The following is an 8,269-nucleotide window of genomic DNA, read 5'->3' on the forward strand; positions in this document are numbered from 1 at the left end:
TGAATTTTAATTTAAAGTGTATAATTATTTAACCAAAAATGCTTAACTGAAAATAGAGCAGTTAAATTTTTATCTAAAAAAATTAATTTAAAAAATCAATTTTGAAAAAATTCGTACTATTTTTATTTTAAAAATTGAATTCTTAACCAAAAAGTTGATATCTTAATTAATAAGATTACTTTTCTATTGAAAAGACGAACTTTCAACAAAATGAATACATTTTCACCTAAAACAGATGCATTTTTAACATAAGATATAATATTTAAATTTTTAGTAAAAAATTAATTTTTCAACAATTAAAATTAAATTTCAACAAATAGTTAAATTCTCAACCAAATTGGATTTATGTCTAAAGCTACTACATGCCATTTTCGAAACAGTACATAAATCCAGATTCCTGTATATTTAAGTTTTCAACCAAAAAGAATTACTTTCTTAAAAAATTGTAGAATTTTAAACAAAATAATTAAATTAATTTCAACTTCAGTTTTTCGAGAATTTCCTGATACTATTTAAAGTTTGACATTCTGTTAGCTTTTTTTATTTACTGACCTTTCGTCTTTGGCATTAACTCACTTCACCTAACCAGTTTTAAATTGCTTCACTCTACCTAAATATCTAGAATTTCAGTTTTGATAAATCGTGTAAACAATTACGCAGATAATAAACATTCTAGAGGAACTCGTTTAGTATGCATAAGCAGCATGTACTCGTAGATTCATATCATTTTTGAAATGTTCACCTTTCGCAATCTAACATTGCTTAAAGTATTTTTTTTCCTTCCTGGTAGAGTCACTTTAATATAGTGTAACTGCGTGTAAGGTAAGGACATAATACTAGTTTTTATATATTTCACTACCACAAAAAATATCGTATATATTAAAATTTAAAAACAAATTTTTTTTATTAATCTTATATTCAGAACTTCCTCTAAAAAAGGTTATTCATTTTTTTCTTTGTTCTAAAATGTTTGTGAAATTAGTTGGTGAATTAGTTTCAATGTGTTGCTAAGTTACGTGCTAAGAATTATTAGAAGATGCTCTATTTTAACCGTTTTTGATTTACTAGATCAATTAAAATTAATGATTTCGTACAGAAAATTTTCTTAACTTAAGGGCATGCCCTTCGTGAACACTTGACCAAACTTGTTGCCGGATATGAGCATTATTTTTTGGTGTTCACTGTGTCCACACGGATTGAGATATCGTGTTTAAAATTTGACAGATTAAATAAAAAGCACTAAAGAACGTTTGTATGCATCAATGTGTTTATAGTTTTAAAGAAACTTTATTTATAAATCGATGAAAAAGGATATTACCATTCGAGTTATAGCGCTATGCAGATAATTTTTGGTTTGATGCATTTCGGATTTTTTGGTTCGCGTATATTGAGCACTGACACCAGTTTTTGAATAAGTCGTCTAAACCTTTAAATAAATTAATGTAAGCAATAAAATTTGCACATTCGTTGCAAATCAACAAATAAGTATCTGCATACACGTAACCTATAATTATTTTTGGAGCATTTTTAGCGATTTCTAGCGGAGAGAAAAAGAAACTTTGACCGTCGATAAAGTCGAGATCACGTGACTAAGTTCATTCATAAAATTTTTCTATGAAGAATGAAATGATTTTCATTATTTTCGGTCCTCACTACGTTCAAACGGATTGAGATATCGTGTTCAGGATTTAGGAAGTTATATCGAAAGCACTAAGGAACGTTTGTATATATCAAAATGTTCATAGTTACGAAGAAAGTTTTCGAGTAAAATACTACAGGAATTAGGAAATAAACTTTTAACGTCGATAAAGTAGATGCCTCGATGTAAAAAAATCGAGGAACATCTTAGAATGTCATACTCGAAAATTCGTCCAAGTCCCATCTTGAGAAATGTGCATCTTCAGAAAATAATGAAAATTTTCTAATGGTTATATATTCTTGTAGATTTGTTGTGCTGGTATGAAACAATTCCAAGAATGAAAATAAAATTTCGCCCGGGGTCGAAAGACAAGGCGAGTCCGACGCTGAGTCCCGCTGGTTGGTTCACTGTCAACAATAGTTATCAGCTGATCGATTCAACGTCAAGAATTATGGAAGTTGGTTGGAGAACTCCGACGAGTAAATTTTAGCACATTGCTGGTGTTGCTATGTTTCCAATTTGAATCTTACCTTTTATTTTTAGGACCAAAAAAATGAAAATCATTTTACACCGAAATTTCATGAACGAACTTAGTTACTTGATCTCGACTTTATCGACGTTCAATGTTTCTTTTTTTCTCCGCTAGAAATCGCTAAAAAATGCTATAACTCGAATGGTAATATCCTATTCCATCAATTTATAAATAAACTTTCTTTAAAATTAACAATATATTGATGTATACAAACGTTCTTTAGTGATTTTTATTTTATGTGTCAAAGTTTAAACACGATATCTCAATTCGTGTGGACGCAGTGAACACCAAAAAAAATGCGAAGGTTACATTTTTTACTTCATACATTGAACATTCTGAAAGTAATTTATTTTTAATTTATAACATTCTCATCCTGATGAGAAGATATTGGTTTTATGTAAAATTTCACTTTGTCGGTTTTCATCAAATCTCCACGTTTTGAGACCCACTGAGTTAGAAAAAACGATTTTTACGAAGGTGTTTGTCTGTCTGTAGTCGGTATTCTGCAGGCACGATAACTTTCGTAAAATTCATCAAATTGGATTCTGCTTTGGCACACTTTTTCAAAACCTAAAAAGAAAGAACAAGTTCGTGAACCAGCTATTTTGGATCAAAATTCAAAAAGTGAGCGCATTTTCAAAATTTTTGAAACCACATTTTTTCAAGATTTTCAAATTCTATGAACGGTTATTGATAGTACTACGAATCTCAAACAATTTGATGGTACCAAAAATTTTTGAAACCACATTTTTCCAGATTTTAAAATTCAATGTACGATTATTCATAGTACTTAGAAACTGAATCAATTTATCCCTATGACTTTTTTCTGTAAAAAGAATATCATCAGAGTTAGAGCATTTTCAAATTAAAAAAAAAATATAAAAAATTTACATTTTAAGCCAAACAACGAATGATATGAAAAAAAAGTCGAGAGAAGAAAAACGTTCCTTTTTGAAATCTTTACAAGACAATGATAGCAGCCTTTTCAATTTGGTCGAGAAGTTGAAAATTCCAAATTTGATCCTACCACAAATTTTTAAAACCACATTTTTTCAATATTTCTAAATTCTATGCACAGTCGTTCATAGTATTCGGAAACTCAAACAATTTATTTTAATGACTTTTTTCCATAAAAAGGAAATTATCAGAGTTACAACATTTTCAAAATCCAAAAAAAAAACGAAATTGAATATTTTAAGCCAAATAACCCAAGATATGAAAAAAATTCAAGAGAAGAAAAACGTTAATTTTTGAAAGACCTACAAGATTATCATAACAACTTTTCTAATTTGGTTGAACATTTCAAATTTGATCTTACCAGGAAAGACCTACAAATTTGTAATAAATCACTTTCCGATAGGTCGCGTAGTTTTTGATTATAGTCGTAAAAAACAACATTAAAAATTAAAAAATTAAAAATTTTGGACTAACGAAACAAGCTACGAAAAAAATGAGACAAAACTTGTGTATCCAAAAAAGAGCTATAATTTTTGATAGGACACGTAGTTTTTGCTTTAGTCGTAAAAAATAACATTTAAAATAAAAATATAAAATTTTTTGGAAAAAACGACAATTTTTTAATAAGCAATCCCAGTCAGAGTTACATCAAAAATGTATTATATTTGATATAAAAGTGTTTCGTATAATGTAGAAAAGTTGGAATGTTGAACAAAATCGAGTACGAAGCACGAGCTACGTGATGAGAATGTGTTCGTTAAAGCCGAAAGAGCTTTAACAAAAGAGAGTTCAAAATCATCTAATTACAGTTGTCGGTCTGTTGACCTTCGATGCGAAAACATAAAAACCGAGGGCGTAGAGTGATGTAAATACATAATCGAGCGCGAAGCGCGAGAACCAACAGTCGCGCGCCCCAGGCGCGGGTAACCTAGCTAGCCGTGCGCACAGCGTGCTAGGAGAATGTGCTCACGAAGCGGACAGATTTTTATTTAATGAAACAATTTTCAATCGCAAAAGTTGTTTACAAATTATTTTTTCAGTGACGTATATGTACTTATATTAAATATTTTATTATTTTACTCCTTTTTTGTTATTTTGTAAATAATCTTTCTGTTCTAAGATTATTATTATAAATTGTAAGAGACTTTATACAGATTTAAATTCTTTTCAACTAAATTAATTTTCTATCCAAGAACAGATTGTAGAAAGTATTCAGAATAATATAGAATTCACTTAAAATCAAGCAGGTTCTATACATTATTTTTTTATATTAAATTATTCAAGACGTTTTTTTCCTATATAAGGCAACAAAAAATCGAATTTGGACATCTATGCTAAACAAAATAAAAAACAGATTCATTTTTACCCATAAAATTAATTTTCTACAAAAAACTATCAGTTTTCAACCAACAATGATATAATTAACATTTTCCTTAAAGACATTAACTTTTAAAAAACAAAACAAAAATAAAGAAATAGAATCAAGAATAGTTCAATCGTTAATAAACAAGATAAGATTTTAACAAAGAAAATTAATATTCTACCAAACAGACAAATTTTCAACTGAAAAAATTAATTTTCAATTATAAAAATAATTTTTCATCCTAAAATTGTACATTTAAATTTTTAATAAAATAGCTGAAACCTCTATCAAAAAGATCAAATTTCAAACAGTTAGTGGAGTTTTGAATTAAAAAAGATAAATTTTTCATTATGTTGTGGTCCCCATATTGACAACCACTTTAAAACCAATTTGCTCGGAGTGATTCACCGGTCTTGTTTACAAAACATAAACTTGACCTGGGAAAACCTTGCGGGCTAAATTACTTTAAAGTGGCTATTGAACGACCTTGCCTATCTCTCCCTGAGTTGTAAACGCTTGGACGGAAGAATGAGATTTGTAAAATCACACCTGGCGCAGCTGTGATGGAAGGCTTCCCCATCATGCGCCAGACATGACTCACTCCGCGTCACTTCTAGCTTCTCTCTGTTTCTCCCTCTCACTCTTCCCTCCATGCGGAAAACTGGCCAGTGATGGTCAAACATTGCAAATACGTAATTACTGGATTTTCGTTCCTTTTTAATAAATAATAAAAAATGTCCAGATTTGGGAGCGAAGTTACGCATTAAGTTAGAAATAAGATTAAATAATCACACTACAATTTTCCTTTTTCTTGTAAAATAATTTTCTTTCACATGTCTTAAAATTTTATAAATATGATTTTAGTATATTCTTTCGCGTTTACCTTTTCGTAGTCTTTTAATTTCATAATTATAATTAAATTTTCTTTTGTACCTTATTTTGTTTCTAATTAATTTTTTTTATTTTAATTCTCTTCAGGATAATTTTTATTTTTACTTGTATATTTTTCTTTTCATAATTCTTGTGTGTGCTTTATTTTATCTCATGTTATTGATGTATTTTACCCGCTATCTTTAATTCATTTTATGTACGGTATTTTCCTTATTTTTATTTTTCGCTTGAATTTTACTTTTTCGACTTTTTCGCTACGCGTTCAACTTTTCGAGTAGAAGGGATGGATGGGCATCCGTTACGCCCCTCCATCAGCGACGCGAGTGACCCAGAGGACCGGCCTCTCGGCTGGCGGAAATAAAAGCGGTTGCGTGCCAGCGAAGGCACGCACTTCTATTCGGGCTTCCAGTTGGGTAACCTCAGTCCCCTGGTCGCTTTCGGGACTTGTACGATTTTTTGAGTATAAAGTGCTTTCGTAATCAAACACAATTCCAGGTCTCTCTCTCTCACTTTCGTTGTCGGTACGCTCTCTGCATCCCCGCCACATCTCTTTTCTAGCTTCCAAGTCGGTACGCTACTTGCAGACCCGCCCGCACTCTTTACTTTTTCATAGATCGGTACGCACTTAGCAGCCCCGCCTCACCCACTTTACTAATTCTACTCTTTCTGGGTCGGTACGCTCACCGCAACCCCGCACTCTCTTCTCTATTCACTACAGGGCCGATAAGAGTACCCGAGTCCGCCGTCGCTTGGCCGTTCTCCGTGACGTCCTTGAGGCATCCGGTTTTCCTCGTGTGGAGGACCTCTGACCCACCTCTTCCTCTTCCTATACTCCCAAGGCTATTGTCCACTCTATGGTCCTCCTTCCAGACTCCTTGAAGGTCTACTTCGTCCGGCCCTTGAACTCTTCCACCCCTTCTTCGGGCCGCCTGGAAACTCCAGGTGTTACGAAGCTCCGGCCGTCCCGGCACCACCAGGCTCCCCTTTCCCACCCAAACGCTTACGCGTGAACGATAGTGATGATGACCATGTCATCATCATGGACGTGGACGAGCTTCTGCGCTCGCCTCCAGCGCCCGCGAAGCGACCTTGCGGTGGGCACCTTAGACATCAGACTTTAGTCATCAGATCTGAACACGTGGTCAGTGGCCTCCACGTTCCGCACGTGCCGGGACCCTCCACCCATCGACACATGGATGGACTCCAGGCCTGGTAGTACCTCTTGAAGGTTAATGGAGCCCCTCGCCTTTCGTTGCCGCCACCCACCAGCTGCAGGATCCAGGACCAGTAGATGGCCCGACTGGACGCCTTCCTGCAGTCCAACAACAAGAGCTTGTCTGTAAAAGGACAGCTCCCAGCACCGACAACCAACAAAACCGTGGTAAAGTAGCCTCTGTGCAGTGGGCACGAACGGCTCGCCACACCCGGGAAAACGCCAGAAGTCGTGGTGAGAAGCCTCTACCCAGGAGGGTAGAGACGGCTCCACACGCTACGCCAGCCGGCCTCTTACATACTCGCGAGCTCTCTCAGTCACACGCCTTGCCTTTAGCGCGCACACCACCACACGCTTTCCTTTAGATCAAGTCGGGACCATCCACAAACCCCGGCTTGTATTAATTAAAAATATGAAAATATAGCACCAGAAATAGAATTATTCCTTTTTAGTTAAAAGAATTAATATTTAACAACAAGCAATTAAATTTTCAACAAATTAGTTGAAATTTATCAAAATAGATGAATTTGATAAAATACAGTTGAACTTTCAAACAAACGGATACATTTTCAACCAAAAGCATTAATTTTATATAAAAAAGACGATGCTTGAAACTAAAAATTGAATTTTCAACACAAAAATATCAATTTTTAGTTGAAAATTTTAATTTTTCATCGAAAGTGAGATTGTTAAAGTTTCAGTTAAAGAATTTAATTTTAACAAAAAAATTGGAATGTGCAACTTAATAATTTCGTTTTTAACCCCAAAGATAAATTTTCAACCAACAAGACTAATATGCTACCAAAAGCCTGAATTTTTATCGAAATATGTGTTTTTTCAAACGAAAGGTTGAATTTTCAACTAAAAAAGATCAAATTTTACTTTCAAATATCAATTCTCTAGAATAAATGGTATAATCCAATTTTATGTTATATAAATTAATTTTTAACTAACTATGAAGGAATTAAGAAAAAAATGAAACCTCAATAATAAAGATGAATTTTCAACCGCGAAGATTAATTTACCTGATTAAAAAGACAGTTTGAAGAAATTATATTTTTAACAAAATAAGATCAATTTTTTTTAAATCTCATTTTTCTATCAAAAGTGATATGATCGACTTTTCTCTTAAATAAATTAATTTTTCAGAGAGAAAGGAATTTTTAACAAAATAATAGAATCCTCAAAAAAATGATGAAATTTCAATTAGGAAATTTATTTTTCTACCAAGAATGACGAATTTTCAACAAAATTCTGAATTTTCAAATACTGTATGAAAACAGATGAATTTGTTTCCAAATTGTTCAATCATTAACGAAAAAAGATCGACTTCAAATCAAAAGGATTAATTTGCTACCAAAACAGAAAAATTAAAAAAATTAATTTATTAAGTAAAAAAAAGGTCAATTTTCAATTTAAAAGATCAATTTTCAACAAAAATAGTAGAATCGAAATTTCTTTTAAAGAAATTGCCTTTTGACTATCTGAAAAGGAATTTTTTAAAATAACTGAATCCTTAATAAAAAATATTAATTTCAACCCAGAATATTACTTTTCTACCAAAAATTACAAGTTTTTTTACAAAATCTAGAAAGTTTCAAACAAATATATTATTTTTATCTAAAAAATATCATTTCTCAACCAAAAGTAATAAAGTGAATTTTACCATTACAG

The 8,269-nt window shown here is 32.3% G+C and overlaps 1 protein-coding gene across 1 annotated transcript in view; it reads left to right on the plus strand.

Annotated features, from left to right (window-relative positions):
• Positions 1-714: 714 nt before the first annotated feature.
• The window catches only part of LOC117178544, a 41,931-nt gene continuing 34,376 nt past the window's right edge, over positions 715-8,269 (plus strand). The window contains exon 1 of the mRNA XM_033369972.1: positions 715-822. The gene's annotated coding sequence lies outside the window, so the exon portion shown is untranslated. The remainder of the gene's footprint in view (positions 823-8,269) is intronic.

Source organism: Belonocnema kinseyi, chromosome 8, assembly GCF_010883055.1.
Source record: "Belonocnema kinseyi isolate 2016_QV_RU_SX_M_011 chromosome 8, B_treatae_v1, whole genome shotgun sequence".
NCBI classification, from domain to species: domain Eukaryota; kingdom Metazoa; phylum Arthropoda; class Insecta; order Hymenoptera; family Cynipidae; genus Belonocnema; species Belonocnema kinseyi.